General features: G+C 35.4%; 1 protein-coding gene across 1 annotated transcript in view; it reads left to right on the plus strand.

The window, feature by feature from the left end:
- LOC136026600 (signal-induced proliferation-associated 1-like protein 2) overlaps positions 1-25,522 on the plus strand; it is a gene marked incomplete in the record, with an annotated part of 213,523 nt that overhangs the window by 19,549 nt on the left and 168,452 nt on the right.

Below are 25,522 nucleotides of genomic sequence, written 5' to 3' on the forward strand. Positions count from 1 at the left end.
CGAACTGAAATTTAGCTGTTTAAAAAATTTGTCGAAACTAAGATAAGTTTGCATAACTCAAGCCTCCACAGAAATGTTTCGATTTTCTTTAGTATATCTTTAACTGTATAGTACTATATGGCTCATCTTTCACATGATTTAGGAAAATTGGCTCCAGCATTATAGTGAATATTTACTTCCCCTGGGGATATGCAAGTCAAGCTTGAAACGAACAAAAGTTACTACACAAGTTTAATTTGATTGTATGCCTTTGGGGAAAGGGCCTTGGGGGGGGGGGGTTAGTTACCATCCGATCACTTTTGACTTAAGAAGGACACTATAACTCTCGATTTCCAATCGAAAGAGCCCCATTTGAAGTTATGCGACGACCCCTTCCGTATGAAGTGGCTGTGGGAAAAACTTTAACAATAATAACATTAATATATTAAAACTGATTAATAATAATAATAGTAATAATGAAATTAAAAAATAAAGCATTGGAGCCATATGGCCTGCTATAAGCAACGATGTACCGTTGCCTCTGATATTCAAAGATTCGTGAGAAAAGACTATTTTCAATTTTTAGCTCATTTTGGAAAAAGTTGTAAAAAACATATTTATTATTTTTGATTTTTCTCACCTTGGATTTAGTCAACATTGCCAGTCAACCCTTTCAGTTTTATGCAAGTTTGATTGTGACAGGTTGGGTTAGGTTTTTAACCGATTTCGGAGATTTATAACCTAATCTAACCCAATCTAACCTAACCTACCTTTAACTTTTACCATCGAAGCTTGGATAAGACTGAAAAAGCTGATTCACAAAGCTAATTGAATCCAAGCAGAGAAAAGGGAATTTCGGACATTCAACCGGTGAACATCAACCAGATTTCGGACATCCATAGTAAAACATATACTGATAACATTGGGAAGTTCTTGAAAATTTGGAACTGGTCGAAAAATGGCTCACGAATTTATGTGACCAAAAAAATTCGTGAGTTGAGGGGGGGATAAGCTAAAGAAGACAAGCGTTGCTAACTGTATAGTTTCCGACGGCTTCACTAAAAAGTTTCGTTATTTATTAAAAAAAAGGGTAACTGATTAAGTTTTTCAGCTATATTATACGATTAAAGCTGAACTGTTCAAGTGATAACTAATCTGTAATTTTTGCGTTCAAGAATTATTTTAAGCCAAGCTACCTTCCCAAGCATTATAAAATAACTGAACGAAAAATTTAGGGTCAAACCAAATCGGAATTTTAATTTTCCTAGTGAATACATATCATGCCACTATGTTTTTTTGTACGCATTCCTCGGAGAATTCTCAGTGAGATATTTGTCGTGTTTTTGCTTAGATTGTGATTGAAGTGATTTCTTATACATGATGACTAGGAATTCAAGAATGCAATTCTTTTTAAACCTATAAATATTTTACGGCCTTGACAATTATATTCTGTAATAGAAGACTAAATGTTGAAATCGAAACTGCTTATGACACGCATCGATGAAGGTAACAAAAGTCAATTTTCACTTGAGTAATTTATCTCTTAAAAAGAATAAAAAAGACTGTTCAGGTGTTAACTGGGCAGCGGTTCTCAAACTTTTTCAGACACTGTACCCTTTTTTTTTACCCAGAATACACTTTAGGTACCCCTTCTCAGTTACCGGTATAAAGGGAACTATAGATAAAATATAAATAAAATTGTGAGTTTTAGAGTTAAAGGGCTGTTTTATTTTTTTTTGTTGGCCGGCCACCTAGGCTACCCCCTAAAAATTGTTGCGTACCCCCAATGGGTTCGCGTGTCAGAGTTTGAGAACCACTGAACTAGGGATTTATGAGAATAGTTCAGGGAGCATAAGATTCATCGTTAAAACAAGCAGCGGAGAAAATTTAAGAAGAAAGTTTCAATTTGATTCTCTCCAATGGAAGAAAACGTCAATAATTTTAGAAGAATAAATTCTCGTATCAAGGATCTTCTACCCCAAAGCACACAATTAAATTTTGTCTTCTTTGTATGAAGCTTTAAGTCAATTTTTGTTTTGCCGTATTGTGAAGTACCAGGATGGGACTTGGAAGGGAGTAGCCTCCCTTCCCTACATACATCCCTGCCTGAGTCTCCCGTGACCTCTGAAAAAAGTTTCACAAACCCAAAGGTATAAACGGATAGAATAGTTGAGTTTTATTCTGTATTTTTCTGGAATATTTTTCTAAGGGGGAGAACTGGCGCTCAAAAACGAAATGTGCTATTTGGTCTTGATAATTATTTTCTTTCGATCCAATATACTAAGATATTAATTTTCAATAGTCGTGTGTATAATTAAATCAAAGAGGAATATGGAGTTTATTTGTAAAACTTGTTGTGATTTAAAAAGTTTTCATATAAAAGAACCAATCAGGTTTTGCGTTCTTTTTACAGGGTCAAAATTGATGGGTAATAATAGGTAAAAAAAGTATTTTTTTGTATTCCTTTCTGAATTATGCTTAAGGAACGACGAGATGGGCTTGCGAAGCTACTAAATAAAGATAAACCAACGGAATTGGGACACTATTTAACACGGGCGTATAGGTCGATAATATTTCTCTTTCATTGTTTTATAGCTATTTACTAGGAGTTATACCCTATTGATCATGCTTGTCCCCTTGAGGATACCTAGTAAAGAACGAATTCTGGTCCGTAGTACAGTAACTAAAAATTTAGAACAACGTTCAAGTAAGGAAGAATTGCGATTTGAAGCTGATTTAGGAATAGCAACTATTATTTCGGTTAATCTTAATGGTAAAAGCTAGCTGTGAAAATAACATTTTTGGGAATCCCTAAAAATAATCTGAAACCCCACAAAATGGCATTGGAGTCGTTTAATAGCCCCTATGATCAAATCAAAACAAACAGCGGAGAAAATCCGAGAATAAAGCTCATTACAGGAATCCAAATACGACCATCTTCTGTTTTAAAAAGTGGTCATTGCCCTTTTTCTTTTTTACTTATATGCTAGATCTAGAAGCATTAAATAAATATTGAAGGTGTCTCAGTTTCCCTTGGACTCTGGAAAAAGATTGCCAGACCTTAAGGTGCGAACAGCACTCTTAAATTTGTCCAGAATTTGCTTGGGGGGTTTTCCAACAGGGAGGAGGGCTGCAAAAAAGAATATAAGAAAAAGGTATTTTGGCTCAAATTGCACTTTTTCAGCTAAAGTTAAAGGCCCCAATCTTTTTACGATTATCCTGTGTTTATAAGCCAATTGAGTTAGACTAGTGATTTGAAAAAAAGTGTAAAATAATAAAACTAATTACTATAGAAAAGTCTAAAAAAGGATCTGCTGTAGATTCATTTATATATAAAAAAAAAAAACAACTTCGAAACGTAACCTATAAATAATAGTGAATTATACGGAAATAAAAAAAAAAAATTTTTATATTTGGATAGAGAAGACATTGCCCCTCTTGCACTCTTGGCTTGTCTTTTGGACAAATCTCAGCAGGTATTTTACCTTCTACACATAAAATTCTAAATTATTTCCACCATAATATTAGCATGCTGGTTAGAATCGATTTTTCTTTTCTATCAATTTTCCCCATACTCGCTTATGTTTGGTCTATTTGGTCTGGATATTTTATTTTTTTCAGTTAAGGGAGGGGCTCCACCCTATGTACAATTAAACTAATTGACTTTCTGGTTTTGGCCAGTTTCTTCCAGATGTGCTAGGGAATGCTAAGCTAAAAATAATTTACGGATATAAAATTTTTGTTTACATAGATTTGAAGACAAATGGCGGAAGTAGGGAAAGCTCATGTTTTCTTTGCATTATGAAAGGTGAAATAAGAATTGTATACTTGTTGCAAATTGTGTCCCAACATTCCTGGTTTTGAAAACAATCCTTGATAATTATCCTTGTTACCGGTAGCATGGCCTGTCGGATGACATATGTAAAAAAGAAGAACAAATGTTGCTTTAACACAATTCTATGAAGATTAGAGAAAAATATTTTACCCTATTCTCCGACAGAACCAAAATAACCCCTCACCCTCCCTACCTTTCATTCAGTAAATAACTTCCTAAAAATATTAACGCAATCCCCCCCCCAGCTGTGAGACAAAACAGGGTATACTTCAAGCTTCAACTACCCGTTGCATAACATCACAAAATTATTTTCAGCCATGAAAGCTAGTGATTCACCGGGAGTTACCGACATAGGTAGTTATATATTACCTTATGTCAGTAATGTGCACGGTAATATTATAATGAAAAAAGAAATCACCAATGCAACAGCACAAACACGTAAAAAAAAGAGAAAAAAAGAAAGAAGACAGAAGGAGAAAAGGAAGACTGTTTTCCTACGTTAGTAATTAATATAGATCAGTACTTGAATGAGGCCTTAACCCTACTCATCCATACATTTACATAGGTCAAACAGCATAACCATACACAATCAACCATAAAGAATAATCTATGGACAGGCAGTCGTGTCGTACTAACATGTTATCTTATTTTGCTTGCGAAAAAGATAAAATAAGCAAAATAGGGCATTTGCATGTAGAAAGAAAATTCTGGACAGGAGTTGGTAAAATTCAGTATTTACTTTTATTATTGTTGGTTATTACGGTAGAATTCTTTTTTTTTCAGCCATTTAGAAGTTTGCACCGGTTTTAATCTCTTTTCATTTTTACTTTAAACATCAAGTAAGATTCAGAGTATGGAAAAAAAAAAATAGTAACCGAGGAAAAACAACCACGACCATCTGACCACCCACCACGCCCCTCTTTTTTTTACCTTAAATTTATTACAAATTTTAGCTTTCTTTTTAAAGTTTTTACTATTTTCTAAAATTTTTAATGGTTCATTCCTTTTGAAATTCAGCAAGTTTTAATCGTTTTGACATTATTGACAACTTTTTTATAAATAAGTTGTCTGTGTGTGTGTGTCGAGTGACGTCATGTTTGTGTGTCGACTGACGTCATGTTTGTTGATTGACGAAATTACACATCGGGACACAAATGACGACCGGGACACCGGGACATCTATATATATAAAAATAAGTTGTCTGTGTGTCGAGTGACGTCATGTTTGTGTGTCGACTGACGTCATGTTTGTTGATTGACGAAATTACACACCGGGACACAAATGACGACCGGGACATAGGGAATATAAATGACGACCGGGACACAAGGGATGTTCGATTAGCAATCACCATCAACAAAGCACCGGGACACAAATGACGACCGGGACACAGGGAATATAAATGACGACCAGGACACTCAAAGAGAAATTACAGACCGGAACACAAAGGACGACCGAGACAAAAATGACGACCGGGACACCGCGACACAGGGAATATAAATGACGACCGCGACACTCAATGAGAAATTACAGACTGGGACACCGGGACACAAATGACGACCGGGACACAGGGAAACAACAACAACGGGGACGCCGGGGGGCTTAGGGGGATATATAATGACGACAGGGACACAGGGAATGTTCGATTAGCAATCACCAACAGCAAAGCTCAAGGGCAATCATTAGAATAATGAGGTATAGATCTGAATACAGATTGTTTTTCCCATGGACAATTATATGTTGCATGTTCAAGAGTCGGTAAACCTGACAATCTATTTATATGCACAGACAATGGGACAGCCAAGAATGTTGTACATTCGCAAGTTTTACGCAGTTAAAAAAATATATATATATCTATCTATATTCACAGGTGGGACACAGGGACACAACTACAATGGCGCGTAACTAATATGGCGCGTAACGACTTGCGCGCGCGGGGGGGGCTTGGGGGGGGCGCGAAGCGCCACCCCAACAGCTAGTTAAATATAAAATATTATGAGGCTGAAGTAGTTGGATAGGAGGAGCGCTGGAAAGACAAATCAGTGAAATCAGTGATGACTGATTTATTTAAAGACTGATTAATTTTTCAAATCTAAACCAAATGTATGTATTCATGCATAGTTGGGCAAAATAAACAAATTGAAAATGAAAAAAATCATTAAAGAAAAAAAAATCATTGCAGTATGATTTTCAAACGAATACACAATAATAATCGGCTCTGTTGTCTTTAAGAGACAAGTTCAGAAATGCGCAGTTATATCTTGGCAAGTGTCATTATTTCGTCCTTTTCGCCACAAAGTATGTTCCTTTTCTTTGTTTTTATGTCCAGCATCATCGAAAAAGATTGCTAGCAAAGATTTGTTGTAACAAATGGTATCAAACCCTCCAGAGCTTTCATAGCAATAACAGGGTACATAATCATTTGTTGGGACTAAAATCTAGGGTGCGTTGTTGTTCTAAAGATTTTCTGTTGGCCCTGGTCTGACTGAATTTCATTAATATAGTCATCATTGACGTCCACTGTCTTATAAAAATGAATCATAGAATAAATTGTAAAAATAACAAATAAATCAGGGATGACACTTTGTAGCTTATAAAGAAAACAGTGGATATAAGGGTGCTCATTCATCTAGTCATCTCTGTGATAACCTATGTTATGATATTTTGAAAGAACTGTATGGAGGCACTGATAAAGAATAATATGAAAAAAACTTCGTTTTCTTAAAGAGTTAAAGAGGCTGCGTCCCAAAGTCGAACCTTAAAACGTACAGGAATTAGAAGAGGCAGTTGGGGGGCTGCCGCCCCCCAAACCCCCAGCTTTTAAAGACTCTTTTGTACAGGTTTTTTGTTTTTTTGCTAACCCCCCGCTCTTGGCTTCGGAAAGGCCCTCTTTTAATTAACAAAAAATTGAAATGAATGAATAATGGAATAACTTCGAAAAATGTTAAACACAAGAGGACAGGAGAACCATTGCGCCGAAACTAGTAATTAGTAACAATGAAGTCCCCCCACAAAAAAAAACCTGTACAAAAGAGTCTTTAAAAGCTGGGGGTTTGGGGGGCGGCAGCCCCCCAACTGCCTCTTCTAATTCCTGTACGTTTTAAGGTTCGACTTTGGGACGCAGCCTCTTTAACTCTTTAAGAAAACGAAATTTTTTTCATATTATTTCTGTACGTTTTTCTACAATCCATGGTGGATGTAATTTAATAATTCCTGTACTCCTCGTACAGGAATTAGGAGAGGAACTTGGGTGGCTGCCGCCCCCCCCGCTTTTAAATCATTGTATAAAATAGAAAAAAAATAGATAGAATGACCGAAATGTTTCTTTTGCTCATAAGAAGCTAATATTCTGTTATCTCTCAAATGATAAGCTGTCCAGGTGTTATAAAATTTTTTTTGATGTTGTGAAAAAAAAACCGCCCGTAAGGGACTTGAACCCTTGACCCGAGGATTAAGAGTCCCACGCTCTACCGACTGAGCTAAACACTTGCATGTGTGTAAATATAACTTCTCAATAACTTTTAAAAATTTCAAATTAACATGGGCTCTTATGGAGAGAAATCCGTTAATTAAGTAGCTAATGCGTGGTTTCTGGAAAACAGGGAAGGAGTTATCGGATCGAGCTGAAATTTCGCGGATAAGCTCCTGAGCCGTAGGGGACCTTAACTTGTGAATTTCAGCCCGATCGGACAACGTTAAAAGGGGGGGGGGTTTGGAGGGTCGAAACTTTCGGGGGGTTAAGATTTTCCTACGAAACTTTCCAGGAAAATTACTCGGAGAATTCCGCATCGAATGAGTCTTCGTACACCCAGATCCGATGTCGGATGTGACCTGTAGGCGTCTAGGAAAAAAAAGTAAATGAATTTTAAGTGGCTATGCGTGGTTTCTGGAAAACAGGGAAGGAGTTATCGGATCGAGCTGAAATTTCGCGGATAAGCTCCTGGGCCCTAGGGGACCTTAACTTGTGAATTTCAGCCCGATCGGACAACGTTAAAGGGGGGCTGGGGTTGACGAGTCGAAACTTTCGGCCAGATTTTCCCCATGAAGGAAAAGTTGGAGGGGGATGAAATTTTGCAGGTTTCTTAGTTGGAGCTCGGGCTACGAAATGCATCCCTCCCCATCCCTCTGCGACCACTGGAACCGAAGATTGCTTAACATTGTCGTGTGTCGCCTCTTTATAGAGGCACGAGTGTGCCTCCTTGAGTAAAGAAGTATATAACCGGTTCCGAATAGAGGAACATCTTAACGTTCCTGTTCGAAGAGATGATTTTCCCCTTAAGACTTCGACCCATGCGGAAAAGCTCTAACGTTAAAATTTTCAATAGAAGAAGTAGCCTACATTGTGGTGAAAAAATTCTTTGGTTTTGTTCTTGGAACAAACTGAACAGTAACTGAATCGACGCCCTATGCGCCAGGAATGGCTCGAGAGGATCCTTTATCGTTTGTCCCTCTAGATTTTGTGAAAAGCCTTTTAGTATCTTTGCTTAAAAAAGAATATACCCATCCCCTTAATTCTCATAAATTGGGCCCGTGGAGATTAGCAATTAATAAATGAGGAAACATTTAGTCATCTTTATTCCTTAAAATTCATCACTCGAAAACAGTTCGTATTTTGCCTCTTTGTGGTGGCTTCAAGTTTGCCAAGATTTCCATCAACATTTTTATAAAACAGTTTTCCATCGAAATTGCCCTATCCCACATCCCACGAGCTGAGTCTTCCTCTTCTTTGTTAAGTCACTTATTGTCGCTCGACAGAAATTTGAATTTCATTTATTGTGTTACGTCTGACGATTTTCGAAGCGGCTTCATTGTATTTTGGATAGCACGATTTTAGATTTTGTCAAAAAGTAGGGTCTGAGAATTTCTCTGTAGCCTATAATTTTAAATATTTATCCTAATTTTCTTTTGATTTTTATTTTAATTTCATTCAATTAAAAGTTGATGTAATACGTTTTTCTTTTAATTATCTTTCTCTGATTGATAAAAGCGATAAAAACAACAGTTTAGCAATGATCAAACAGTTCGTGGTAACGAACTGTAGTAAGGAGCGACCCGGCTCAATTGTAACCGAAACTCTAAAAAATGGAATTTTGATACCAATAGTTACATCAAAAGAATTGCATTTTAATGCTGATTTTAAATATACAGGTTTCATCAAGATTAGTTCTACCCATCAAAAGTTACGTGCCTGAGAAAATTTGACTCATTTTAGAAAATAGGGGGAAACACCCCCTAAAAGTCTTACGATCTTAACGAAAATCACACCAGCAGATTCAGCGTATCAGAGAACCCTATAGTGGAAGTTTCAAGCCCCTATCTACAAAAATTTGGAATTTCGCATTTTTTGCCAGAAGACAAATCACGGATGAGTGTTTATATGTTTTTTTGTTTTTTTCCCCCAGGGTGATCGTATCGACTCAGTGGTCCTAGAATGTCGCGATAAGGCTCATTCTAACGGAAATTAAAAGTTCTAGTGCCATTTTTAAGTGACCAAGAAATTGGAGGGCACCTAGGCCCCCTCCCACGCTCATTTTTCCCCAAAAGTCACCAGATCAAAATTCTGAGATAGCCATTTTATTCACTATAGTCGAAAAACCTAATAACTATGTCTTTGGGGACGACTTACTCCCCTGCAGTCCCCGTGGGAGGGGCTGCAAGTTACTAACTTTGACCTGTGTTTACATATAGTAATGATTACTGGAAAGTGTACAGACGTTTTCAGGGGGATTTTTTTGGTTGGGGGGGAGAGTTGAGGGGAGGGGTTACGTGGGAGGATCTTTCCATGGAGGAACTTCTCATGGGGGAAGAGACTTTCAATGGAGCGGGCGTAGGATTTTCTAGCATTATTTAAAAAAACAATGAAAAAAATAAATATGAAAAGTTGTTTCTATTGAAAGTGAGGAGCAGCATTAAAACTGAAAACGAACAAACATTATAACGCATATGAGGGGTTTACCTCCTCGTAATACCTTGCTCTTTACGCTAAAGTATTTTTAGTAATTACAACTACTTATTCTACGGCCTTTGTGATTCAGGGGTCATTCTTAAGGAATTGGGACAAAATTTAAGCTTTAGTGCAAACAGCGAGGTATCGACGAGGGGCGAGTCCCCTCATATACGCAATAAAAACATACGAATACAGAAGTTTGCTACGTAAGCTAATTCATAAGCTACGTATATTTTTTACTTGTGAAAACGTTCGTAAAAAATATAAAGTTAATGCCTTTTTAAGTAATCAAAAAATTGGAGGGCAAATAGGCCTCCTCCCTCGCTCCTTTTTCTCAAAATCTTCCGATTAAAACTATGAAAAAGCCATTTAGCCAAAAAATTGATATGCAAATTTCGTTTTAATTATGTATATGCGGAGAGCCAAGATCAAAACATGTATTAATTCAAAAAGGTCCAGAAACTAAACAAAAAAAACAAGTTTTTTTAAATGAAAGTAAGGAGCGATATTAAAACTTAAAACGAATAGAAATTACTCCGTATATGAAAGGGGCTTTTCCTCCTCAACGCCCCGCTCTTTACGATAAAGTTTTTACTGTTTTAAAATACAGTTTAGAGAAGAGTCAAACTTTAGCGTAAAGAGCGGGGCGTTGAGGAGGAAAAGCCCCTTTCAAATACGGAGTAATTTCTGTTCGTTTTAAGGTTTAATGCTGCTCCTTACTTTCATTTACTTTCAGTTACTGAAAAGTTCAATGACCCAAATTCATTGAACAAAGAAGGTTATAATCAGGTTATGAACTTATAATCAGCCAGGTTTATGATTCAATCACGCTCGAGTTTAATCCAAAGTTTGCAAAAATTGAGCAGGCTCTATTAGGTAGTCTGAGATTTCAAATTGAAAATTTGGAGGAGAGAATTGGTAGAACAGAAAAAAAGCTTGATAATTATGATCAAGAGTCTATGCTTGATAGCCTTGTATTTCATGGGGTGAAGTAGTTTCCTGGTGTAGACACTCATACGACAATATCTAACATTATAAATAGCAAAATGTCTGTGCTGGGCCCTTTACTTTATTTAGTTTACGTGAACATGATGCGCGTTTACCTAAAGGATTAGTATATTACTAACATTATTGCTAACAAAGTTGCTAACAATTGCTAACAAAGGTGTCAAGGAGGAAAAGCCCCTTTCATATACGGAGTAATTTCTGTTCGTTTTAAGTTTTAATATCACTCCTTACTTTCCTATAAAAAAAAAACTTGTTTTTTGTTGTTTAATTCATTATAAATGACGCAAGTTTAACCAGAAAAACAACTAAAAAAAAACTATTTCAGACTCATGGATATTGCGAATTATTTACAAATGCTATCGTTTTTTTTCTGGTTTATTGTGCAAAATGATATTCACAGAACCTTAACCAAGACTTGTCTTCGCAGGAAAGATCGTAAGGACCATCTTTCCCCTGGGACTTTTCCACCACTCTCCCTCGGACTTTTTTCGGGTCAGAAGAACCGTTCATTAGGCTAAAATTTTTAACCTAGGGTTAAAAAGAATTTTCCCTCTAGGGCAAAAAGGTCGTTTCTCCTTTAGACATTTTTGTCGAAACCGGTTAACATGTACCAAATTCATGATATTTCATTTATTCATGTGAAATTCATGATATTTCAGCAGAGAAAATCACTCGTTATCAATAAACTTCTGAAAAAAAGAAAATTCTTTTTCATTATTCCAAAATTGTAGCCAACTAATGCAGATATAATAGAAAATCTGCTAAAAATAGATAGTTAATATATAGGTAATAGTATATATTACCTATTTCGGTATATTATATCTATTAGTACGTTGAGGGTGAGTTAAAAATAGGGGTGACCTAGATGATCATCCTAAATCAAAAAGTGTTACATGTAAAATGGAGTCTAACTTAAATACGCAATAAACGGTAACCACTCCCGCCTTCTATTAAAGATGAGTCAAAAATTTCTATTTGGTAAAGTATCCGAGGGGAGCAGGGTCCCCAGCGTCTCCTATATCCTTAATATTTATTCTCAGCCCAATCACAACATATTCTTCCGTGTTCCAATCAACATGATTCGACCGCAGAAAATAAACCCAATGAATCCCCCTCCCCTCAAAGCCCCTCAGTCCGATTGAATTGCCCTCACTAAAACCATATTCGTGCTCGTTTTAAGATGTAAACTCGCTCTTCAATTTCGTGATAAAATTTTTTTTGTGTATTTTGTTAATTGTGCTTACAAAGACACGATATAAGTCCGCAGGGAAGTAAGCATTACCAAATGTTGAAGTTTTTTAAAATCCGCCTACGAATCTTTGGTTAAAAAGGATGTGTTTTTATGGCACGATTGCTTCAAGCTGACGAAAGGAAGTCATTCGCAATAAGTCGTGTCTTAGGGGGCAAAGATAGTGCCAGCTACGAATATCCCATGGAAAGAGAAACTGGATTGTTTGCCCATAGATGGAAAGCTATACTGACTTTGCCAGCCAGCTAGTTAATATAGTCTTAAGATTATATTCCTATGAAACACCAGCTTCTGTTCTCACTTGACAGTTTTTTTTAAAATGTTTTTAATTTTTTGTTACTATAGGCCGGGGTTTGTTCTTTACTAAGTTACACCTATTGTTGCAATCACGATGCGATTTTACCACAAGTCTACAGCTGTAGCCTAACTTGAGACAAAGTGACACGATGCTTATATCATTGGATTCATTAGTTACAGACTCATCCACTTCCGAGCTGGAATATATATATATATATATATATATATATATATATATATATATATATATATATATATATATATATATATATAGAAATATATATATATATATATATATATATATAGAAATATATATATATATATATATATATATATATATATATATAGAAATATATATATATATATATATATATAGAAATATATATATATATATATATATATATATATATATATAGAAATATATATATATATATATATATATATATATATATAGAAATATATATATATATATATATATATATATATATATATATATATATATATATATATATATATATATATATATATATATATATACATATATATATATATATATATATATATATATATATATATATATATATATATATATATATATATATATATATATATATATATATATATATATATATATATATATATATATATATATATATATATATATATATATATATATATATATATATATATTATATATATATATATATATATATATATATATATATATATATATATATATATATATATATATATATATATATATATATATATATATATATATATATATATATATATATATATATATATATATATATATATATATATATATATATATATATATATATATATATATATATATATAGAACCCCAGCTATTGAGTGGCTGCATAGTTTTCGCAATTTGTTAGAGCCTAGCAACAGTAATTGCTGTACAATATTGTACAAAACTTGCTACTGTATAAAAACCATACCAAAATTGCTTATCGAAACGCACAGAGAAACCTACAGTGAAATAGAATAAAAAGCTTCTAGTTGAAAGAAATTCCCCTAGAAAAGAAAACCCAATAATCAGGGCTATGTCCAGGATTTCTTTTTTCGGGAGGGTTTACGAGCCGGACAGACATTTCAGAGGGGGTTTTCTCCACCCTTCCTTGATATGGCCTTGTCTAAAACTGGAAAAAGTATCTAATAAAGAAATAATGCCAACCCTTCTGTCACCCAAAATCAAATTTAGCATAAACATTAGCAAGACAGTATTACCGAATCCATCCGCGAACATGAAAGCGAACAATTACGGTTGTTAATCCCTTATTTGTCGGATATTATCAGACATCTAAAGGTTGAATACTCTCGGGTGCAGTCCATTCCCAGCTTAAAGTTGCAATACTAGAGATAAAATCTAGATTTGATAGTTGTGGAAGAAGCTAAATTGGCAAAACTTTTTTTTCTGGACTAAAATTAGCCCGAGGCTTATTTTATTAAGAAATTACTATTCTGATTTATTCCTCATTCATTTCTGGTTAATGATATTTTTTAAGTTCCTCCTCAAGTTGAGTAAATTAACTAGATAAGGAGTTGTTCCTACAGCAAGTTGAAAATCCATTAAAAAATCGCACCTTCAGCCCATATTTGCTCAAAAAATGGTGACGTCGGTGCATTCTCGCTTTCATGGCTACGATCTCTTATGCTTATCATCTGGCAATACCAATTCATAGTATTTTATGTTTTAAACACTAGCCCTACTTTTTTTTTATAAACTCTCGTCTTACAGAGCCTAAAGGTATTCGCTGCAATAAATAAGCATTGAGAATATGCAATTTGAAATAGTTTCAAATCACGTGATACTCCCCAGCCTAGGTTGTGATTTTGGGGATTTTGAGGTGGATGATTGGATTGGTTTGTATTTATTTTTGTGTGTTGTCTCTTGAAGGTTGGAATGTATTATGTTGAATTTTGTTTTGTACATTTGTTTCATTTTTGTTCCTCCCCTGTTTTTTCCTGGCCATAGAGCCCTACGGGGGAGACTATGTTGGTGCTTTTTGTTGTAGATTTATTGATGAATTAATAAACTCTGAATTAAATCGCAATCCCGAACGTGGAACACACCAGAACTTCCTGAATTCAGTCTGTCTGCGAAACTAAGCTGCAGTGGACAAGAAACGAAACCGTTTGGATGGAGACGAAGGAGAAAAAGTTTGACCTGCTATGGCATGGCCACCGTTTTTAACTATCTATTTTCATGTTTGGATTGTTGGTACTGTTTATTGAATCATGACTAAGCTAATATAAACCGAGACCACTCGATTTAGAAAATTCACAATATTTGAGAACCTTCGATTTTGCACGACATGATAAATATTGTGTTTATAAATTACGTTTTTGTAGATAATAGTGATCGTTAGGGGCTGCTAATTGGGCCGAACACGTATTTACGACACTTAGTTTTTCCAGATTCCAGTGTTATCCATACGTCTCTATGTTCATTCCTTTTGATTTGATTTCTGATGGTTCAGTTGAAAGAATCAATGTGTTCTTTCATAAATCTATCGAATCAAATGGTCAGATCTATGTGTGCGTTCGTGATAAACCCCGAGGGTATTTGTGCATTAGCTCTAGTCAATATAGTTAAAATAAAGGTTGGATTCAGGGGAAATGTTTTTTTTTAAATTAATCTTAGCCCGTTTTTAATTTAAATTTAATGCAGAAGAAACACTGCAATGATCTTTTTATTTTTTTAGGGGGGGGACAGCACCCTCATATACGGAATAATTTCTGTTTGTTTTGAGTAATAATGTCGCTCCTTACTTAGCTGAAAAAAAAATATTTAGTATCTGACCGTTTTTCAAACAGTGCCAAGAAATCCATGCTACAGAAAATGGTGTACACGGTTTTCGAAGGTAGACAACCTCGACAGTTAGGAAAGAGTAACTATTTTTCCAACGAAGATTTTTAAGGTTTTCTAAACCTAAGCAAAAGTTTGGTATGTCTTACATATCCCCCTCCTCCTGATAAACACCAAAAAATATCTGACGTACAGGTGTGGAATAGCAATAAACAAGAAAAAAGTTGGAAAGTAACCTGACAACCAGAAAAATATAACAGAAAAAAAGGCAATTGGCTCTTAGTGCTATGATTTCTCTATATACATTACAAATAGTTTTATTCTGTCTATTAAATAGTAAAAAAAGGAAATAATATCAGTAAATAAATATAGCAGTAAGTAATACTTCTTTGAAGATACAACTTTGAGCGGTTCCAGAACCCTATGCCTTCACTTTTCCAACTCCTAAGTGGCAAGGGGTTGGGGTTGGGGGTATAATTTGTTCCAAAAATAGTGTATGGAACATTTCTCAGTTCGCAAAAAATAAGAAAAATTGTGAATTACCTGAAAAATAATCATATATAAGGCAGAAAACCATGAATGAAATAAAAATGCCTGATTAAGGAACTGAACTCTTGCCATTTTGATGCAAAGCCTATAGCGCTAGTAACTGAACTACGGCGGCTGATGATCGAATTCAATCTATTTGTTCTTGTGGGACCAAGTTGTGTTGCTTACAGTCCTTTCCCCAAAGACTATGGAGAGCTGTCATCACCAAAAGCATAGTTATCGGACCTTATCCAGCCAATACATTTGTAATTGGCTATTATAAAACATTGAGTTAATAAAAGCTTCTATTATAGAGAGTGAGAGCATTAAACTATGTTGGGCGAAGGCTAACTTTTGCGAATAGGAGGAGGGGAGGGGATACGTTAAGGAGTAGTCATTTGTAATTTCGAGAATCAATTATTTTTTCTTCTATGAAAATCTTCCTCTCAAGAACATTCGACATTTTAAAAATCATTTTGCGAGCCCCAACGTTGGCTGACAGCGTTAAAGAGTTCATAGTGAATTCTCACAACGGGCTAATGAGACTTACTAAGGGGGCTGGTAGGGGGAGTATACGAGAGGGGTTTTTGTAAATATCCAGCTAATGGTTTTGAACCATAACTATTACAATGGTACTGTTTTATGCTTCCAAGCTTTTCCACTTAAGAACTGGCACCAAAAGTTCCATTCTTAGGCTATATGGCATTTACAGATGTTAGAACTGATAAAAAGCACTTAGATATGAGCAATAGCTTTCAAATGAGCCATTAAACATCTCTCTAAGAAGTTATTTATGCTCGCTAGCCCCAGCTTTTCCACTTGAGACATGGCACCAATAGTGCCATTTTTAGTGCCATTTGGCACTTGCAGATGGTGGATTTTATTGGGAAAACGTAGATATGAGCAATATCTTTTATATGAGCTATAAAAATCTGTCTAAGATGCTTTGGTAGCCCGCTAGCCCCACCCTTTAGAAATGGCACACAAAGTGCCATTTTAGTGCCATATTCACTTGCAGACGGCGGAATTTATAGAAAGCACGTAGATGTGAGAAACAGTTTTTGATTGAGCAATTAAGCATCCCTCTATGATGTTCTGGTAGCCCGCTAGGCCTGCTGAAAAAAAAAAAAAAAAAAAAAAAAACGAGAGACAGATCAGTGCTACCTATGCCAAAAAAAGGGATTTTCCGTGTTGTTCAAGGAAGAGGACTGTTATTTCAGTGTGTGAGGTTTTCGACCCTGCTGATTCCAACGATATACTTTTCATTTTGATCTGATGCCATTTTCAAGGGGTTTCATACTTTTTTTGAAATTGCCATAAATTTCTTTGCGCAACTTTTACTTTTTGGATGAATCGAAATAATAGTTGTCATTCCTGAGTCAGTGTCAGATGACTTTTTGTTTCATTAGGCAGTTTTTTTTTCAAAACGCGTTTTTCAACTTTTGGTTACTATGGCCTGTGGTTCGCTCTTTACTCGGTTGGAGCTGCGGCTGCAACCATGATCTTGTTTTTGCCAAATGCTTTTGTGTGTTCATGGAAGGAGCTGATGTTTTTATTTATATTACTTTGGTTTTATGTTTTAGCTGTTTTTTGTTGTTTTTTTCTCTCTCATTTTTTTTACGTTGAAGACGCCTTGTAACCGAACTATTCGTTGGAAATAGTTGGCCAATTCGGCTTTAGATCTTTTATTGGTAGCACTAAAGTAATTTTTAACAAAAACTGCGTTTTCTGGTGTTATTTTCGTAATATTTTCTTTATGGCGTGATAGGTGGCCTTATGACATCATGATAAAATGCTCTGTATGTAGATTTAATTTCAGTAGGTGTTTTTGTTTTTTTTTAGTTTCATTTGTAATAACTTCAAAAAAGTCATTCGATCTTAATTGGGTTCCAGCTAGGAAAAGGTCAGAGACTTGTTCCTGTATATGACAAAATTTTTGAGATTTAAATCAATAAGGGTTAGCATCAGAACCTTTTTATTTTCAGCCTATCTTTGATGAAATATTGTAAAACTGACAAAATTTAATGTTGTGTAAAGACTTATTCTGATTCGTACTTGTTGGTCATCCTCTTCTATGGCATAAATTGATGAGCTTGAACGTGCCATGTATAAAGATGAACTTTTTTTTTCATTCTTGATATTTATGATGATTTCATTTCATCCCAGGTTTTTCTCCCTGCCTCATCAAGCTCAGTTTTGATCTGAGTTTGATCATTGTCTACAAGTTCAAAATTTGCTGCAATATGTTCATCAGAATTACTGAAATTATGATAGTGGCCTTTACAAATAGCACAGTCACGGGAAAATGATATTTCTAATTCAAAACTTTGATCCATGTTACTGTCCTTTTTTCATCTCTTATTGTAAGTTACTTTATCAACTAGTAAATCCTGTGAAGTAATTTTTTTTTACATGTATTCTTCCTAACAGGCATTGTCTACTCTTGAAAATTCCCAGCAATCCCCGCAAAAAGATTTCAAGATGTATTATTATCTGAATCTTACGGCTCAGTCCCATTTCACGCCCCATTTATCTTCATCATTCATCGTTGTAATAGACCAATTTATCTGCATCTTACGGTTGTAACATCCCAGTTTTGCTGCATCTTGTGGTTGTAACAGTCCGGTTTGTCTGCGTCTTACGATTGTAACATCCCTATATGATGGCTCCTAGTTGGTCATTTCAGGTCAAGGAGAGAAACATAAGTCCAAAGGAGAGAAACCAAAATGTGATAAAAGAATAAAAGGATGGTAACCATCCCAATAATTTTTTTTTTGATATCGTTCTTATAAACTTTTCTGTCTTATTCAGCAATTATGCTACATTTTTATGGCACTTGGTATTAACCAAGGGACATCTAGCGATCGCAAATTCTGTCGGTCTGTCCTGGTTTTGCTACTTTAGGCACTTCCAGGTAAGCTAGGACGATGAAATTTTGGCAGGCGTATCAGGGACTAGACCAGATTAAATTAGAAATAATCTTTTCCCCGATTTGACCATCTGGGGGGAGTGGAGGACCGGTTAGTTCGAAAAAATAGAAAAAATGAAGTATTTTCAACTTACGAACAGGCGATGGGATCTTAATGAAATTTTATGTTTGGGAGGATATCGTTTCTCAGAGCTATTATGTTAAATTCCGACCAGATCCGGTGACATTGGGGGGAGTTCGAGGGGGAAACCTAAAATCTTGGAAACTGCTTAAAGTGGAGGGATTGGGATGAAACTTGGTGGGAAAAATAAGCAGAAGTTCTTGATACGTCATTAACATAACCGGAATGGATCTGATCTGTTTGGGGGAGTTGGGAGAGAGGGTTAATTCTGAAAAATCAGAAAAAATGAAATATTTTTAACTTACGAAGGAGTGATCGGATCTAAATGGAATTTGAAGTTTGGAAGGATATCGTATCTCAGAGGTCTTATTTTAAATCCCGATCGGATCCAGTGTCATTAGGGGGAGGGGGTATAAATCTTGGAAAACGCTTAAAGCAGAGAGATCAGGATGAAACTTGGTGGAAAGAATAAGAACAAGTCCAAGATAGATGACTGACATAACCGGACCGGAACCGCTATCTTTTGTAGGGTTGGGGGGGGGGGGCAATCTGGAAAAATTAAAAAAAATGAGGTATTTGTAACTTACGAACGGGCGATCAGATCTTAATGAAATTTCATATCTAGAAGGATCTTGTGCTTTAGAACTCTCATTTTAAATCCCTACCAGATCCGGTTACATTGAAGGGAGTTGGAGGGGGAAACCGGAATTATCGGAAAACGTGAAAATCGAGGTATCTTACAAATGGGTGATCGGATCTTAATGAAACTTGATATATAGAAGAATCCTGTGTCTCAGATGATCTATTTTCGATTCGAATCGGTTCCGGGGACATAGAGGATTGGAGGGGGGAAACAGAAATCTTGGAAAACGCTTAGAGTGGAGAGATCGGTATGAAACTTGATGGGAAGAATAAGCACAAGTATATATACGAGATTGACATAATTGGTGCGGATCCGTTCTCTTTGGGGGATCTGGGGGTTGTTAATTTGTAAAAATCAGAAGTATTGAGGTATTTTTAACTAAAGAACGGGTGACCGGATCTTAATTAAATTCGATATTTAGAAGGAATTCATGTCTCACAGCTCTTATTTGAAATCCCGGTCAGATTTGTTAACATTGGGGGAGTTGGAAGGGGAAACCGGAAATCTTGGGAAACGCTTATAAATGTCGTAGATACGTCATTGACGTAACCGGACTGGATCCGCTCTCTTTGGGGGAGTTAGGTGGTGGGGGTTCAGCGCTTTGACGAGTTTGTGCTTCTGGACGTGCTAGGACGATGAAAATGGGTAGTTTCTATAAAGTCGTTTTTCCCGATTCGACCATCTGGGGGACTAGAGGGAGAGGAAAAATTAGGAAAATTGAGGTAATTTTAACTTACGAGTGGGTGATCGGATCTTAATGGATTTTGATATATAGAAGGACCTCATGATTCAGAGCTCTTGTTTTAAATCCCGACCGGCATTAAGCCTCTGATTTTCCTTTTAAAGCAATCTATTGATTCTTAGAATTTTTCTAGAGCTCATGTATGAGCTCTTGACTCTTGGCTCTTCCGACCTCGTCACAGCTGCCATATGAGCTCTTAGCTCTTGTTGGTATAACGTTTTTATGGAAACGCAACATAGAGTAAGCACTTTTTTTGCAGCTATGAACTAACTGTTAAATAACCTTTTATTATACCAATAGGCTAAAAATTATTCAAATGCGAGTCTGCTCTATTACCATGTATAATTACCATGTATATGTACCATGTCTAGATAGACATGTACCATGTCTATTACCATGTATAATTCCAAAGCTGGATACTTTTACCACTTTTTAGCGCTTTATTTTTTTTTTTTACCAACCACCAATACAGCCAAAGAGGAACGAAAATCACTAAAACTTTTGATATAAGCGTATCCTAGAGTTGGTGATCCTGGGGAAATTTATTCACAACGCCCACTCCTGACTCAAATATAAGCAAAAAGGCAGAATCAAAGTGAAACATTTGATCAAATGGTCTACCTCCCCACCGTGCATCCAGAAATGGTCCCTGGAGAAAGGCGCCCCGGTTGCCGTCCCCCCATTGAACGGCTCTGGATGTAAAATTAGGAGGTCGGCACCATCTCATTACTTTTTTGTATCGTTTCTACAATCTTTTCCATCTTATTCATTGCTCCCGTATTTTTTTGTATATTGTTTTTGTGTTAATGAAACTTGAGTAATCACTTTTTTATTGCTATGAAATTACCGTTAGACTATACTTTTACATCAAAATGCCGAAAAATTGTTCAAGTACGACTCGATTCTATTATACCAAATGTATATCATATACCATATACAGTTGTATGAATGGAAATTTTTACCGTTTTTTAACACTTTTTTTATACCAAGAATCACTACAGGTTACATCACCAGGAAGTGAAACAAAAATCACTAAAACTAGTGATAAAAGAGTAGGAGGTCGACAATCATCTCACTACGTTTTTCTTATCGTTTTCATCCAGCTTTTTCTTGTATTCCTCGCTCCCATGAAAATTTATTTGTGCACCGTTTTTGTGGTAGCTGTGCATTGATGTAGCAATTTTTTGTAGCTATGAATTACCGTTACATTACGTTTTCTTATTCCAAAACGCTGAAAATTATTCAAATGTGAGTGCCTTTATTATCGAGTTCCATGAATACAAAATTTTTTACCTTTTTTAAACGCTTTCTTTTGTTGGATCAGTAAACCCGTTTCTTTGACATCTGTCTTTCCTTCCTTGGTGAAAAATAAAGGCATATTTTGTTTGAAGTTTAATAAAAAAAAATGCGTATAATTCGCTTCCGGTTTCTCAAGGCTCCGACGAATGACATGACATTTTATTTATTTGTTTAAGCTGGTATTGGAAAGGAGTTTAATTTCTTGAATTTGCGCTGTACATTAGCTTGATGAATTATGGAAATAATTTATTCATTTGTCTGATATTTTATCTTATGTATGTCATGGACAAAGTGACGAATATTAAGATTATATTGAAGGGATTGGGGTAGAATTGTCTGAAGGTCCATTCTTTGGCTCTAGTTACTGACATATCGACGTTTGTGTAAATTTTTAGGACAGAAGAATTCCTTGTATCTTCCTGCTTGTGTAGGCATATTCATAACGTCGCTGGAGTGATGAATAGTATCGTACTGAGTTACTCCGTCTTTAACTGGCTATAAAGGGAAGTATGTATTGGGGAGGGGACTCATGGCTTAGCCTCTCAGCCCCTCTGCGAAATCCTAAATTTCTTCTATGTATGTATTCTCATTGTCGCTTGTCTTCGAGCCGCACACAATTTGCTGCCTTTTCATACTAAGTCTTTTCAAAGATGTTCCATTATTAAAGCAAGTCGTATTTCTAACAACCCTTTCTACTAAGCTTCAAACTTTTGGTTTTCTTTTTTTGAGGTTTTTCAATTGTTGTAATCCCTTGTTAAAGTTAAGTAAAAAAACAAGTTTTTTTTTTAACTGAAAGTAAGGAGCGACAAAACTTAAAACGAACAGAAATTCTTCCGTAAATGAAAGGGGCTATCCTCTCCTAGACGCTCCGCTCTTTACGCTAAGGTTTTTTTATTGTTTTAAAAAGATGAGTTGTGAGAAAGAGTCAAACTTCAGCGTAAAGAGCGGAACGTTGAGAAGGGGATAGCCCCTTTGATTTTAAGTTTAAACGTCGATTCTTACTTTCAGTAAAAAAAAAACTTGTTAAGTTATTTAATTTCTGAACCTTTTTGAGTTAATGCAAGTTTTGATTTTGGCTCATCGTACATGAATAATTAAAACGAAATTTGCATATTAATTTTATTTGTTTTTGGCTAAATCATTTCTCAAAATATTGATCGGACGAATTTGAGAAAAAAGAGTGGGGGAGGGGGCCTAGTTACCCTCAAATTTTTTGGTAACTTAAAAAGCCCACCAGAACTTTAAATTTTATTAACGACTGTTTTTATTACTAATAAATATACATAACTTACAAATTGACATTATCTATGCGAATTTTGGGTGAAAACATGAATTTTTGTTCCAATTCTTTAAGAATGATCCCTGAATCACAAAGGCCGTTTAATTAGAATAAAAAGTTCTTTTGAAATTACTAAAAACACTTTAGTTTAAAGAACGAGGTATTGACGAGGGGGCGAACCCCCTCATATGCGTAATAATTTCTGTTCGTTTTAAGTATAATGTTGCTCCTTACTTTCAGTTCAAACAACTTTTTTTATTTAATTTGTTATAGTTTTTTAAATCATGCAGGAAAATCCAGACCCCCTTTATACAAATTCTCTTCCCCCAAGAAAAATTATTCCATGGAAAGATCCTCCCACGTTACAAGCTCCCCCGACCCCCTCCCACCCAAAAAAGAAGAGAAAAATCCTCCCTAAAAATGTCCGTATACTTCCCAATAACCAATACTATATGTTAACAATGGACAAAGTTCATGACTTGCAGCCCTTCCCCCAGGGACTATGCGGGAATGAATCGTCCTCAAAGACATAGCTATCAGATTTTTTGATTGTGCTGAACAAAATGGCTATCTCAAAGTTTTAATCTGGCGATTTTGGGAAAAAATGATCGTGGGAGGGGGCCTAATTGCCCTCCAATTTTTTCCGTCACCTAAAAAAGGACACTAGATCTTTCAATTTCCGTTCGAATGAGCCCTCTCGGGAAATTCTAGGACCACTGGATGATCACCCGTGAAAAACAAAACAAAAAAAACAACAAATAAACACGCACCCGTGATCTTTCTTCTGGCAAAAAATACAAAATTCCACATTTTTGCAGAATGGAGCTTGAAACCTCTGCAGGAGGGTTCTCTGATACGCTGAAGCTGATGGTGTGATTTTCATTAAGATTTTATGACTTTTTGGTTGTGTTTCCCTTTTTTTCGGAAATAAGGCAAATTTTTTGAGGCCCTTAACTTTTGATTGGTAATACTAATCTTGGTGAAACTTTTATATTGAAAACCTGCATAAAAATGAGCTTCTTCTGATGTAGGCTATGTATTGATATCAAAATTCTGTTTTTTAGAGTTTCGGTTACTATTGAGCCTGTTCGCTCTTTTCTTACACTTCGTTACAGCGAACAGTTTGATATATACAAATATTTATGCAACCACGTGTTTTTGCTCTTTAAGCAATTTGATGTCTTTTCATACTGTATCAATTCAAAGATATTTGATTATTAAAGCAGGCCTAATTTCTAACAACGGTCTGTATTAAGCTTCAAACTTTTCTTTTGTAAGGCTTTTGAATTGCTTTAATATCTTTTTAAAATATATGCAAATATTTTGGCAATTACCAGTGTTTTGCTCTTTACAAAATTTAATGTCTTTTCTGGGTTGGTCAATGATATTTAATTGTTGAAGCTAGTCTTAGACCTAGGCTTACCTTAGCCAGTTAGACTAGCTTGAAGCTAGTCTAACTGGTTGTGTACAAATGATGATTCGATACCAAACAGTTCGTGGTAACGAACTGTAGTAAGGAGCGACCCGGCTCAATAGTAACCGAAACTCTAAAAAACGGAATTTTTATAACAATAGTTGCATAAAAAGAATCACATTTTAATGCTGATTTTAAATATATAAGTTTCATCAAGTTTAGACTTTCCCATCGAAAGCTACGAGCCTGAGAAAAATTACCTTATTTTAGAAAATAGGGGAAAACACCCCTTAAAAGTCATAGAATCTTCAGGAAAATCACACCATCAGATTTAGCGTATCAGAGAACCCTACTGTATAAGTTTTTAGATCCCGTCTACAAAAATGTGGAATTTTGTACTTTTGCCAGAAGACTGATCATGGATGCGTGTTTATTTGTTAGTTTTTTGTTCCCATGGGGTGATCCTATCGACCCATTGTTCCTAGAATATCGCGAGAGGGCTCATTCTAACAGAAATTAAGAGTTCTAGTGTCCTTTTTAAGTGACAAAAAATTGGAATACACCTAGGCTCCCTCCCACGCTCATTTTTTCCCAAAGTCACCGGATCGAAATTCTGAGATAGCCATTTTATTCAGTATAGTCGAAAAACCTAATTACTATGTCTTTGGGGACGACTGACTCCCCCACAGTCCCCGTGGGAGGGGCTCCAAGTTACAAACTTTGACCAGTGTTTACATATTGTAATGGTTATTGGGAAGTGTACAGACGCTTTCAGGGGGATTTTTTTGGTTAGGGGGGGTTGAGGGGAGGGTGTTATTCGGGGGGAACTTTCCATGGAGGAATTTGTCATGGTGGAAGAAAATATCCATGAAGGAGGTGAAGAATTTTTTAAAAACAACGAAAAAATTAATATGAAAAAGTTTTTTCAACTAAAAGTAAGGAGCAGCATCAAAACTTAAAACGAACAGAAATTATTATGCATACGAGGGGCTCACCTCTTCCTAATACTTTGATCTTTACGCTAAAGTAATTTTATTAATTTCAACTATTTATTCTACGGCCTTTGTGATTCAGGGGTCATTCTTAAGGAATTGGGACAAAATCCAAGCGTTAGTGTAAAGAGCGAGGTATAGACCAAGAGTCGAACTTCAGCGTAAAGAGCGAGGCGTTGAGGAGGGAACAGCCCCTTTCATATACGGAATAATTTCTCTTTGTTTTAAGTTTTAATGTCGCTCCTTGCTTTCAGTTTAAAAAAAACTTGTTTTTTATTTAATTTTGACCAGGTATTACAACAATTAAGTTTCAAGTTTCAAGCTTAGCACGCATCGTTTTTAGAAATCGGGGAAGCTTATATATATATATATATATATATATATATATATATATATATATATATATATATATATATATATAT

Source organism: Artemia franciscana, chromosome 4 (assembly GCF_032884065.1).
Source record: "Artemia franciscana chromosome 4, ASM3288406v1, whole genome shotgun sequence".
NCBI lineage: Eukaryota > Metazoa > Arthropoda > Branchiopoda > Anostraca > Artemiidae > Artemia > Artemia franciscana.